This window comes from Benincasa hispida, chromosome 1, assembly GCF_027475165.1.
Source record: "Benincasa hispida cultivar pf3 chromosome 1, pf3_genome.v1.1, whole genome shotgun sequence".
NCBI lineage: Eukaryota > Viridiplantae > Streptophyta > Magnoliopsida > Cucurbitales > Cucurbitaceae > Benincasa > Benincasa hispida.
Genome location: NC_143478.1, coordinates 2,788,663 through 2,803,325, shown reverse-complemented (window position 1 = coordinate 2,803,325; position 14,663 = coordinate 2,788,663).

The window sequence follows — 14,663 nt, the reverse complement described above, 5'->3', positions numbered from 1 at the left end:
TAGTATAAGGATTAAGGTGGGATACTGATCCTGGTGACACTATGAATACGGTCCACTTTGTAGAGGTTTACAAGTGTTGTAAACTACTACAGATGGTAGATCCTGATCATTCATGTGGAGACATGCGAGTGGGGGTGTCCTGTACAAAGAGTTTGTATAAGACCGGACCACGAGATGACTAGAATCTGTATATAACGTCGTTGATATTAGAGACTTACATCTCACCTAAATGACCATAGGTGACACGACCTCAATCTTGAGTGTTTTGGGAACTCTTACCTTTGAGGACGGTCCTTTGATTAGTATGAGTGAGAGTGGCCAAATTGCCAACTCAACATACCTACCTTTTTGGGGACTTGTCTGATCTAGGAGTTGGGAACTCAATACACAAGATGGAATTCACTCTTTCCCCAAAGCAGGGGTAAGTAGATAGATTGCTCCCTTAAGGGCTGATTCCGGGGCTTAAACATAGTGGTCACAACTTTTCTTTGGAAGAGAGGACTCAGTCATAGTGGGACTATGACTTATGTTCATTAGAGGATTCAGTGGTACTCAAGGAGTTAGATGTAACTACAGCGGCCTAACGACTATTGGCCGAGCTGTACTTACGAACGATCTGTGAAGGGTTGTCGCAATATTGATTGGTTAAGATGGACACATAATATATCTGTGGTAAGGAGAGTTTAGCTGTCGGTCTTTAGTAGAGTGCTTGGTAGTTAACGGATGGTGGATCCCATGACTAAAGAGGTCAGTTATTCACGTATCGTTGGAGCTTTGAGCTACAGGTTCATAAGATCCCCTTGGTAGCTCAATAGATTCAAATTGAGGATCAGTTCTTAGTGTTGATTTGAAATGTTCAAATTGACAAGAGTTAATTCGATTATATAAGATATGATCAGTATGGTGTATGAGATATATGAAGTGGAGGATTAATGTAAATGAGATTTACATTAAGTGCCATGAAATAGAAAAAGAGCTATAGTTTGTATGTTTCATAAGATGAAATATTAAAACTATAGGTTATAAATATAGTATGATATGTTGATTATCATTTATATTTATAATAATATTAATGATTAGGTAATTATGTCTTTTTCTCTAATAACCAATTGAGTTGGTGGTATTGGTGGTTTCATGGTAACCGTGAGATAAAAGGAAAAATATTTTCCTAATTTTTGTAAGGAAAAAAATTGTGAATTTAATATTTCCAATCTCGAAAAAATCTCACGGGAAGTTGTCAAGTAAATAAGATTTACTAAGCGACAGCATGGAATGAGCTAAACAGTCGTGGAGTGTTCTTAGGCGATAGATACTCAGCTACGCAATGAGTTAAATGATCACATAGCTTTTGCTAGACAATCGTTTAGCTTTTTCTAAATGATTGGGCATCAACCTATACGATAGGTTTTTTCCATCTCCCACTTGCTCAATCATTTACACGATTGTGTTTCCTCCGTCTTTTTGCCTCAAATCAAGTCCACACAGAGCCCACCCTCTAGATTCTCACATCAAGAATACCATGGTAACCTTCTTGGTGGTGTAATACTCAACTCAACATTGTCGAGGTTTTGTGGAGGTCGTTCGTGTTGTTTGGGGTGTTCGTGACCAAGGCAATCGCTTAGTTTGAGTGTGCAGTATTCGTGCAGTGTAGTGGTCGTGTTGGATGAGCGTTCGTGTGTTACTATGTAGCTGTGATCGAGCGTTCATGATCAAGGAGCTTTGTGATGAGTTTATAAAAGTGTGTTACTCTTGTCCTTGATCTTTTGTAGAACATGTTGTAATTTCTATATTTTGCATAACCGTGTGTTTTTGTTTGTGACTGTAATTGTAATGTTCATATACGATTGTAATTTGAAATGATCTTTTCGCTGCTCATGGAAATCCTCGTGTTCTATTTCCTTCACAAGGTTATCTTGTAGCTTAAACATGTATGTAGAGGCATACGGGTGGATCATGTTTAAGTGATAACCTAAATGGTCTTTAGTAGATGGATATGGCTGGGTACGTTATCCTTGTGACACTATGAGTATGGCCTACTTTGTAGGTGTTAAAATTGTTGTAAAGTGCTACAAATGATTTGATCCTGATCGTTCATATATAGACATGTGAGCGGGGATATTCTATACAAAGGAGTTTGTATAATACTGGACAACGAAATGTTTAGTCTCATTATATACACCGTTCATAATAGAGACTTACATTTCACCATAATGACCATAGGTAACATGATCTGAATCCTGAGTGAGTTGTGAACTCCTGCCTATGAGAGCGGTCTTTTGCTTTGTATGGATGAGAATGGCCAGATCATCGACTCAATAAGCCTACCATTTTAGAGATTCGTCTGATTGGGGAGCTGGGAACACAGCTACATAAGAAGGAATTCACTCATGTCCCAAGGTCGAGGTAAGTAGATAAATTGCTCCCTTAAGAGCTGATTCTAGGGCTTGAATAATGTGGTGCCACACCATCTCCTGGCTCGAGAGGGGTTTAGTCATAGTTGGACTATGATCTATTGTTCATTAGAGGAATTAGTGGTACTTAAAAAGTTAGATGTAACTGCAGGGGCAAAACGGTAATTTTGGCCCAGTTGTACTTCGAGCAATTTGTAAAGGATCATCGTACTATTGATTGGTTATATCCAATGGATACAGAAATATATCTGTAGTGCAAAGAGTGCAGCTGTCGGTCTTTAATGGAGTGTCTGACAGTTAACAGATGGTGAATAAATTATTTAAATAGTTAGATTAATGATTTATATACTGTTGGAGCTTCAAACTACAGGTCTATAAGGTCCCCTTGGTAGCTCAATAGGATTAAATGAGAATCAGTTTTTGGATTAATTTGAATTGTTCAAATTAATTGAGGGATTTAATTATATATGATATAATTAAACTAACATTATGAGAGGAAATAAATATTTGAATAAGATTCAAATATTAATTATATGAATTGGATTCATAATTATTAAATTTGATATAAATGTGATTTATATTAAATGTCATATCAAAGAGAAAAGAAACTATAGGTTATATTGTATACGATACAATATTAAAACTTTAGTTTATATGTTATATTTGAAATAACATATAATTTATATATATGATAAGTTAATTATCATATTTATATATAGGAATGTTCAAAAAACCCGGTAACCCGATCAACCCGGACTACCCAACCCAAACCGCAAGGGTTGGGTTGGGTTAGATTTTATTTTGGGTTAGGTTGGGTTAAAAATTTTAAAAAGTATTAAATTCGGGTTAGGTCTTGTGTTACCCCATTTCAAGGTCGGGTCAACCCGACCTGACCCGAATATATATATATAAAAGTTAAAAAAAAGTCAAATTAAAAAAAAAAGAACCGATGACCCAACCCGGCCCAACTCTAAAATTTTGGTTTGGGTTGGGTTGGATTGACCCTCCAAAAAAGAACTAATAGGATTTATTATTAGCCAACCCAAATTTTTGGGTTAGTCCACAAAAGTCTTCCAACCTGGACTATGTACACCCTTATTTATATATATATTAATTGGTATTTTAATTCAAATGAGGGGAGGGAGTTCCCTCCCCCTCTTTTCTCTCCACTCACGTAAGTGGATGGATGGTGTTATTTATTCTTGGATAAGAGAGTGTCTCCTTGAAAGACAAAAAAAAAAAAAAAAAAAAAAAAAAAACGTTTTGTGAGAGTTATTGTTCTGATAGATCAACCAAAATTCCTCATCCTATTATCTACTCTAGTTTTTCCCTCATTCCAAAATAGTCAGAATCCACAACTCCTGGGTTCTCTACCTGAGAATACGAAGGTCGCCATTGTAGTAGTGTTTGTTTCTTGATCGAGGGATTCTTAAAAAAGGTCTTCAAAAGTAAGGGTTTCTGAAACTCTAAGTTTCCTTTTAATAAAGCATGTTGTATTTTATATAAATGCATAAATTTTTTCTTTTTCTATAAAAATTACATTCTATGAGAAATGGGAACTATGACGATCCCACTTCTGCTCAAAGTTCTTTTCAATGAGATCCTTCAGGTTTGTCAGACCCTAAAGCCTGAAGTACATGGCACGACAGGTGGGTTGTGTCCAGTGGGCAGAGAGCACGTCCAAGGCTAATAGAGGTTAGCTAAGGAAAACACACCCAAGGTGTCAAATGTGCGGGCTGGCACACAAGGCTAATCCAGGGAGGTTCGCTGAACACTAGGGGCACGACATGAGTAGGTGACCCACGCGCTGTGCTTGGAGGTTAGCACGGCACATGCGGCAGGCAGGGGTGTGTATGACATACAGATGTGCACGTGCGAGGCCCAATGACAAGGCATGCATGCGCGCATGGCACACATCTCAGACGGGCGTGGCGTGAAACATAACGATACAACACTAGGTGCGCGCACACACCAGATAAACGCACAGGCATCCAAGGCGTGCACCAAACATCTGAGCAATGGTGAAACAATGTTCTTAGCATGGAATGAAGTTACACGTTAAAGAAGACTTTCAAGAACAAGCACTCACTTAGTGGGCTAATGGCTTCCTACAAAATAGGGTAGTGGTGTCCTACCTTTAGTAAGTGGAATCATGGGAGCTAAAATAGGGGAATTAGTGGGCATGTTCGCTTTCTAAAAGGAAGGAAACATGGGACTTGGGTAGTGGTCTTAAAGTTGGGCCACTCCCTCACTACTTCTATGATTTTAGGCTCCTCTAACTTATGTAAATTGTGATAGTCTTGAGATTGTCAAGACATCACATTCACTTTTGGAATTTAATGAATTACTCTCCATTTGTAAACTCTCTAAAGAGTTGATTATGTAATTAATGCCCACTGTGTTGTGGTTTTCTTAGCACTTTGAGAATAAAGAGTTATTTTCACAAGTGTACTCTCTCCATCCCTTCGAAAGGTGAGTTAGCCACACAACCCGCTCTAGGGTTCGTGAGATTTAGTAGGTTCTTATTTCAGGAAAACTAGGTCCAAACTCTAGGATGGTCAAAGTTTCCTTAACACCGCATGGGAAAAATTCTAGACTACACGCATAGCCGCGCTTCCGTCCCATGATGAATATTATCACAGCTAGGTTCCATCGAGGAGAACTTATATCTAGTTGTCTGAACGTAACCTTTTTCTCTTCTGCCTCGAAAGTTGGTATCATAGCCAGGTTCTGCTCATTGGAATATGGAAGTTTAAGATTTCCATCGTTGAAAATCTTCTACCCAGGTATGTAGCAAATGCTTTTTGTCTCTACTAGCAGATTTAGTAGTGACAACTTAATATAAGTTTTCTACTCAATCTACATTCAAAATCCAAGAGCTCTATTTCATACAAAGGAAGAGATCACATTAGACTTCGAGAAGAATTCAAAATTTTCAAGATATGCATGAGGGCATTGAGTATTCTTCAGGCCATGTGTTGTAGATATCCAACAACACAAGAATGTTAGTGTATATTACATAAGTTACTTACGTGGACTGATGCCAAGGAGTGGCACATAGAGGGTAATGCCCATTTGTGTGCAAGTGACACACACAACAATACTCATGATGGATTCAACGTGACATTAAGATTGGAGTTTCTAGTCAAGGCAAAGCTATCTCTTATGCCTTATTAAAGTGGGGTGCTGGTCTTAGTGGAGATGACCCCGAGCTTCGTGACAACGATAACGATCAAAGTGGATGGTTCACCTAGACACAAGATAATGTTTTTCCAACAAATCCATGTTGGGTTACAACGAGGGATGCTTCCTTATATGAAAACCCCGAGATAAAAGCCAGATAAGCATGAGGAAGTGCTAGACACTATGACAAAGATCCTTAGTGATGCCTTCAGAACTACTAAGGACTCTTCTTCCTTGAGAAACCATAGACCACGAGATTGAGTGAAGGCCAAGAATCAGGCTACCGCCCACAGCAAATGAGCCCCTCAGCCAGAAGAGTATTGGAAGAAATAGGAGGAGTTCATGAGGATGTATGGACCATGTGCCTCTTAATCAGGCTACCGCCCAAACCCAAATTTCATAGGACTTGTTCTACCACATTGTATAAGGTAACTTTCTTCCACAAGTTGACCTTAGGCTGAGATACAGGGAGAAATGGCAGCGAGGAGATATTTTCTTGAGGATGGCTTGATCCATGTAAAGGATCGAGGGGAGACTCATAACCCTCAATGGGCAGGATACTCATAAGTAGAACGAATGATGGCGCCTTTATATCGTTCATACTCTTGGCCCAAGATACACAAAGATGTGGTTTTAGAGTGCCCTATTGAATCTTTCCTCTTAGGTGTGGAAACATTTAAAGAGGAAAAGATGTCCATCGAGGCTCGGTGTAAATATACAATCGACTCTTTAAAATTGTCAAACAAATGGGAAGGTAGCTTATCATTTGGAGTTGCCAAATCAGTGAAGGTTCATCCAACTTCTCACATGAGTTCCCTTAAGCTATTCTTACAAAATTAATCTGATGAGAATCGCAGAAAAGCAAAGGGAGCTTCAGCCGTCTTTTGAAGGCAGTTCGAAAGGGTTCTCAACCATGACAATCAGTGAGAAAAGTCAACAAACAGATTTTGTTGTGGGAGGCCGACAAAAAAAGACACAACCGACGAGGGCATCGGCTAGCTCAAGCGGGAAGGTTTCTCAGGACCTTAGTTCTTGAGCACTGGCACAATTGATGGAGTCTTGCAAGCAACAGTGCTAGGGTGTATGCATGGATAGTGCATGGGTGAAGAGAAGGGCATGTAACATAGGTAGGCACACACAACACTAGCACGCGAGATCCTGTAAATGCCTATAGGATACTGTAACACACCGACATACGTGCATAGGTGTACTCAACCTAAGGGGAGGTTAGCGTGGCAAAGGTCACAATAGGGGTAGACGATCCATACCCTGTGCTTAGAGGTTACCATGGGTGCTCGTGTGCAGAAGGCACACATGAAGCTATCGCAGCGCGACTGAGGCTAGTAAGACACATGACACGGACATGTGCTTAGGCGTGCTCGTGACACACGGTAGTAGTAAGGGCACGCGCATAAGCAGCCCACACAGGCCACGGTGCACTCCACGGGATTGGACGCACGCAAGGCCATGCAGACACACGGGCGTCATAAGGCCGTATCCTGTAGCATACTTTTTCTCTGAAATCAATGGGGTATTTATAGGTGAAGGTATTTGACTCCGGCCTTATCTCCCTACTTGATTGTCATGGTAATTTCGAAGATGGAGGGATATTATTCCTTCTGTTATGCAATCAGACCTTCAATTCTGTAATACCGTTAGTTGTACACGTGTCTCAATCCTCCACTTTTGCGTTGCTCAGCTGCATCTTTCGATCATGGATTTGCATGCGGTGTTGTTTTTATTACCGCATGTGGTTGAAATACAGCTCTGGATCGACTATCGCATTGCGGTAATCGTCTCTTCATTGTTGACTAACGGGCGCAATGTGACAGAGATTCGTTGATTAGTTTCTCATGAGCGTTGAGCGCAAGTGGTGACTTGGTCTCCTGCAAAACAGAGTAAAATTCGGCTTGTCTTCTATCTTTATGGTGTTAGTGGGTGTAATTGCAAACATTTATAATTATTGTAATACTAGGCTAATTTTCATACAATCACACATATTTACTAACTTTTGGCCGCAATATCTAGATAAGGTGGCATAAATAACTTGTATTTCTACAAGTTATCACACCCCCAAATTTAGATATATGTTTTTCCTCAAGCATATCTTCTACTAAGGCAATCATGCTCAATTCCTATCATGATTGGTTGCTCCAAATGTTACACTTAGGCACATTACTTGACATTGCAATTTCCTTCTATCCTTGTTAATTCTTAGCAAGCCCTACTTTATTACTCTATATGACAAAATTCTGCTCAAAGATGCTTTTCTAGTTTTCAAAATAGAATGTTTATCTCTTCTTCGTCAAAATAACTTGTTATGTCTATATGCGGTGAGCAAAACTTTGCGTCATTTATTCACTTAGAGACTGTTGATCATGGTTACACTCTTCGTTTTGGCTTGTCCCCATGGGTGTCATGCGGACATCCAACTACGGTTGTGTGCCAATTTCAACTTTAACTCATGATAATCAGAGGAGTTGTCTCTTGCATTCTTTTATTTTTGTTTTTGTTTCTTTCTTTTTTTTTTCATATTGTGTTGTTCTTGAAAACCCACCTTCATTTTGGCTTGCTCCTACGGGTGTCATACGAACATCCAACTACGAGCAGACTTCTTTCACAACTCAACTCTTATCAGGTTGGGATAGTTTTGAGGTTTTCCCTTGTACTGACATTGGAGTTTTGCATAATTTTTTTTTAAAATGAAAATGGACACATTTTCTTAACTACAACATAATCTTGATATCATCTGCTCAGACCTTCCCCAAATTTAAAGATGAGCAAGGTCCTCAGTGCGTTGTTTGGAGAGACTAGATAAACACTTAGAAGAAAATTTCAAAAAGAAGGTTTGAGCAGAACTTTAAAAGATAAAAGGTAAAATACTGCTAAACTAAGAATTAACTAAATGTTAGTCAGAATTTACCAAGTATGAGAAACATTTCTAAGTATAAACATGTAATACATCATAGTAACGCAATGAAGATCGTAAAAATAAGAGATTTAAAATGTTACAAAAATTGACAAAGAAAGATAAAGAAAAAGGCACAGGCAAAAAGTGGAGTGAATATATACTCTGATTGTATTGACATTTAACAAAGTATACAAATAAATTACAAATGAACGTATTACAAAATGTTCTATTGCCTGTACAAGAGTCAAAGAATTTGATTACTTTACAAATTTGATTAAGAAGGATGCATGATTCAGAATTCACACCCTACTTCCAATAAACGCAGATACATTTTTGCCGAGGATGGGAAACACGCATACATCCCTGCAACACACCCCTTAACCAACACATTTCTGGAGGATACCTCAACATAGTGCATTTGGTTAAAGACGGGCAAAAGACATATGCGAACGCAACACACCCCTCACCGCAATGCATTTGGGTGTACTGGATGCATAGTGTCGCTTACTTATTACACCCACCTTCTCATAGTTTACTTTCTTGTCCTCTTATTTCATCAAAAACACCAGTCGAAAAGACCTTGCGGTGATTTATCCAATCATTCACAATAATTATATGACCGGTGCTACTAAATTTAAGATATGGAGAAACATACGAAATTAAATTGGAAGGAATTACAAAAATATTAAAGACTGATTTTACTAGACAGTAATTGACGGAATTTAGAAAATGGTAAAAGAAAGCTGTAAAATAAGCGAGTAAACATAGTAGGAAGGTCGATTGAAAGAAGTTCTTAGAGTTACCATAATCATTTTCCCTGCAAGCGGTTTAATCCCGCTTGCCCAAGTCAATGGTGTCCATGCGTCGATCGAAGTTGCCTCCATAGTAGGGCTTAATTCGTTGACCATTGACTTTGAATGCAGTGTTCCCATCTAAGTTGTTAGTTCCACTGTGCCGTGAGGAAATATTATCTTGATTCGGAATGGCCCAGACCAGCGAGACTTCAACTTTCCTGGAAACAATCGAAAACACGCGTTGAATAATAATACCTGCTGACCTTCGGTGAATGTCCTGTCGTTTATGCGGTCATCATGCCATTTCTTTGTTTTCTCCTTGTATATCTTAGCATTTTCATAGGCATCCCTTCGCCATTCGACCAACTGATTCAATTGTAGCTTCTAAACTTTTCCCGCACCGGCTAAATCAAACGTCAGCTTCTTGCATGCCCACATCGCCTTATGTTCTACCTCAAGTGGCAGATGACAAGCTTTTCCAAAGACCAGGGCGTATGGAGACATGCCAATTGGTGTTTTGTAGGCGGTCCTGTAAGCCCATAGTGCTTCATCAAGCTTGGGTGACCAATCCCTTATGGCAGTATTAACTACCTTTTCCAAGATAATTTTGATCTCTCTGTTAGAAATCTCTGTCTGCCCATTAGTTTTCCGGTGATAAGCAGTTGCAACTCGATGGCTGACGTTGAATTTAGTCAACAGGTTGGCAATTATGCGGTTGATAAAGTGAGAGCCCTCATCATTGATTAAGGCCCGAGGCGTCCCATATCGAGCAAAAATGTTCTTCAGAAACTTTGCCACAGTGGCCACGTCATTCTTGGCACATGCGATGGCCTCAACCTATTTCGATACATAATCAATCGCAACCAGAATATATTGATACCAGGTTTTCAATCTTTAAAAATGTGGTTGTACAGATATATAAATTGTGATAAAATAAAGTAAAGCGGTAAAGATGCGATAATAAAATGAAATACAATAACCTAAGCTAGATGATATAAGATACAAGCTTCATATACAAGATGCTGGGGTCAAGGCTGGCTGTGAAAGTTGTGCAAAGACGTAGAATGCGGTGGCAAGTCTTATGAACAGAATAGAAAGAGAAAGACAAATAATACAAACAACGCAAGTTCTCAATTGCGTTGAAGCTACAAACGTTGTTCTGCTCTTCTCTTGGCGTACACCTTTCAGTGATCGGCCGCACTCCTACATGTCTGTGGTGAAACAGAGACTAACGTAATGAATGCAAGGTTACTTCCATGTCTAGAAGTACTACTCGCTTCAGTTAACGCATTCTTCTAACCTTTAACGCATTCTTCTAACCTTCTTTCGATAGATCAGAATGGCATCTTCACTTCTGCTCTCACACGTGAAGATGTCGTCTAGCATGCCTTAGCTAAACACATTTTATATCTTTAACACAGATTAAGTACTTAGTTAATTCATATTGCTTATCAGGAAATTAAGAAGACATCATGAAGAAAGTGATTGATAGGTGAATGGAAATAGACAGAAAATGGTAAATGAAAGCTATCGAAATATTTAATACATCTATTAAGCGTTTGATACATGGTATGAATGAAAAGAGAATGAGAAAGTGAAACACAACGATGAAAGAGATAGAACAAATACAAACAAGTGTCGATGAAAGAGATAGAACAAATACAAACAAGTGTCGATGAAAGAGATAGAACAAATACAATATCTTGGCACTGATTCGATGCTTGCCAGATAGGATGGATTTGATGGTAGAAAGAGCTTCCCTCTCAGGCTTGCTCCATCGGTAGCAGGGATCTTTGCACAGAGCTTTCAATCGGGTATTTGGCAGATTAGATCTAAGATTCACCTCTCAGCCTTATCTCGTCTTCTTCCCAGATTTCTTCACTCAAGCACTCAACTCAGCCTTTTCTCTCAACAGTTTTGTAGCATTTACCCCGTATCCCGTAGCATATTTTTTCTCTGAAATCAATGGGGTATTTATAGGTGCAGGTCTTTGACTCCGGCCTTATGGTCCTCACTTGATTGTCATGGTAATTCCGAAGATGGAGGGATATTATTCCTTCTGTTATGCAATTAGACCGTCAATTCTGCACAACCGTTAGTTGTACACGTGTCTCAATCCTCCGCTTTAAGGGACACTTCACCGCAAAGGATATCAATAAGCTATATCAGATGAAGGATAATCCAGATGCACCAGGGAACTATATCAGATGAAGGATAATCCAGATGCACCAGGGAACAAGATTATTGATGATCCTACAGAAGAACTGATGGTAGACTGGCTGAGGGTACTAAAGCAATCGGGTACAAGATGGTCGGTCTCACCTAAAGGCATCCGCACCCTGGAGTCCAAGTCTTTGCTACCGGAGGGAAGGCTTTGGGTTTATTTGGTCAAGAAGTGGCTGATCCCAATAACGCACGACAAAACTGTATCGAGGGATTGGGTAATGGTCGCATACTGTATTGCTTGCGGCATTCCTATCGATGTGGGGAGGTTGATCGCAGGGCAGATCAGAGCATTAGTGGGGCATATACGGGGGTAGTACTTCTTCCCGTGGATCGTCTCAAGTTTATGCCTAACTATGGGTGTAGGCATTGATGAGGAGCCCATGCCAGAAGTCCACGGCCTCATCAACATCAAAATATTGAGGATGCTCCTCAAGGATTCCCTGCATTGCCCCGAGCTGCCAGTAAAGAGACCTGCAATCGATCTAAATGCACCGCAGGAACTCAGACCAAAAAGAAGACGAAGAGAAGAAAAGGGAAAAGAAAGGGTTCAGGAGTCACCAACGCAAGATCCAGAGCCCACAAACCCTCTTCCCTTAGTTATCTGATCTCCAAGCCCTCCGAGCCCGCCAGCGCAACCCTCTTCCCCTTTACACGAACCTTTTGCAAACCTTCCTCTTGTTCTCAACTCTCCTATTATTCACCCAGCAGCCTCAACTTCACCAACGACTTCATCACCATACCCCATCATCCCATCGTCGTAAGTTGATGACCCACACGATTTGGGTGAAGGCACATCTGCCCAACCCCAAACCGGTGCTGACGAGACATCGCAAGCACAACCATCCTCCACCTCCTCTAGTTACTGAGTTAGCTGAAATGCGAACCCTCTTCTCTCAGCAGCAAGAGCTTGTATCCCAGCAGCATCACTTCTTTAATCAACAATTTGAGGTAGTAATGGAGCGCATTGAGGATATTCAATGCAGTGCCGCCACATCAAGAGAGGCGTTGATTAACATGCAGCGCAACATTTATAAAGTCCATATGCACCAGAGAATGATTGCGGAGCGTATCAAGAGTACTTCAACTTTCTTACCGCATATCTTCATGGTCCAATGGTGCCTTTACATCTCTGGCAGCACTTAAATTTTGAAGAAGCGCCTCTGGCACCACCTCAACATCCCCCACCGGACCCCCCTACTCCTCAGCCTTTATGTTTACTCTTTCTTCCAATTTGAGTTTTTTTTATGCGGCCATTCATTATTTGTATTTAATTCTTTTATTATTTGTAAGATAATCAAATTCTTTGACTCTTGTACAGGCAATAGAAATTTTTTTTGTAATGCGTTCATTTGTGATATATTTGTATACTTTGTTAATAGTCAATACAATCAGAGTATATATTCACTCTACTTTTTGCCTGTGTCTCATTCTTTATCTTCCTTTGTTAATTTTTGTGACATTCTTAGTCTTTTATTTTTACGATCTTCGTTGCGTTGCTATGATGTATTATATGTTTACACTTAGAAACATTTCTCATACTTAGTAAATTCTGACTAACGCTTAGTTAACTCTTAGTTTAGCAATACTTTACCTTTTATCTTTCAAAGTTCTGCTCAAACCTTCGTTTTGATATTTTCTTTTAAGTGTTTGTCTAGTCTATCCAAACAACGCAATGAGGACCTTGCTCATCTTTAAATTTGGGGGTGAGGAAGGCCTGAGCAGATAATATAAAAAATATACAGTATTTAAGAAAATGTGTCCATAAAAAAAATAAAAAAAGAAAATAATAATAATAATAATAATAAGTTATATAATAAGTTATGCAAAACTCCAATGTCAGCGCAAGGGAAATTTTCAAAACTGCTCCCAACCTGATAAGAGTTTAGTTGTGAAAGGAGTCTGCTCGTAGTTGGATGTTTGTATAACACCCGTAGGAGCAAACCAAAACGAAGGTGGGTTTCCAAGAACAACGTAGTATAAACAAGAGAAAAATAAAAAGAGTGCAAGGGACAACTCCTCTGATTATCATGAGTTAAAGTTGAAAATGGCACACAACTGTAGTTGGATGTTCGCATGACACCCGTGGGGACAAGCCAAAACAAAAACTGTAACTATGATCAACTATCTCTAAGTGAATAAATGATGCAAGGTTTTGACTCACCGCATATAGATGCAGCAAGTTGTTTTGATAAAGAAGAGATAAATATTCTATTTTGAAAACTAGAAAAGTGTCTTTGAGCAGAATTTTGTTACATAGAAGAATAAAGTATGGCTCACTAAGAATTAGCAAGGATAGAAGGAAAGTGTGATGTCAAGTAATGGCCTAAATGTAACATTCGAAGCAACCAATCATCGCAGAAATATAGGATAGGAATGGAGCATGATTTCCTTAGTAGAAGATATGCTTGAGGATAAGCATATATCTAAATTTAGGGGTGTGATAACTTGTAAAAATACAAGTTATTTATACCACCTTATCTAGATATTGTGACCAAAAGTTAGTAATTATGCGCCAATTATATGAAAATTAGCCTAGTATTGCAATAATTATAAATGTTTGTGATTGCACCCATTAACACTAAAAAGATGGAAGACAAGCCGAACTTTACTCTGTTTTGCAGGAGACCAAGTCACCGCTTGCGCTCAAGGCTCACGAGAGACTAATCAACGCATGTCTGTCACATTGCGCCCGTCAATCAACAATAAAAAGACGAATATTGCAATGATGGCGCAATGTGACAGTCGATCCGAGAGTTGTGTTTCAACCGCATGCGGTAATAAAAACAAACACCGCATGCGAACCTATGATCGAAAGATGCAGCTGAGCAACGCAAGAGCGGAGGATTGAGACACGTGTACTACAACGGTTGTGCAGAATTGATGGTCTGATTGCATAACAGAAGGAATAATATCCCTCCATCTTTGGAATTTCCATTACCACAAGTGAGGACTATAAGGACGGAGTCAAAGATCTACACCTATAAATACCCCATTGATTTCAGAGAAAAATATGTTACTTGATATAGGGCTAAATGCTGCTAGATTGTAGAGAGAAGGCTGAGCTGAGTGTTTAAGAGAAGAAATCCGGGAAGAAGACGAGATAAGGCCGAGAGGTGAATCTCAGATCTAATCTGCCAA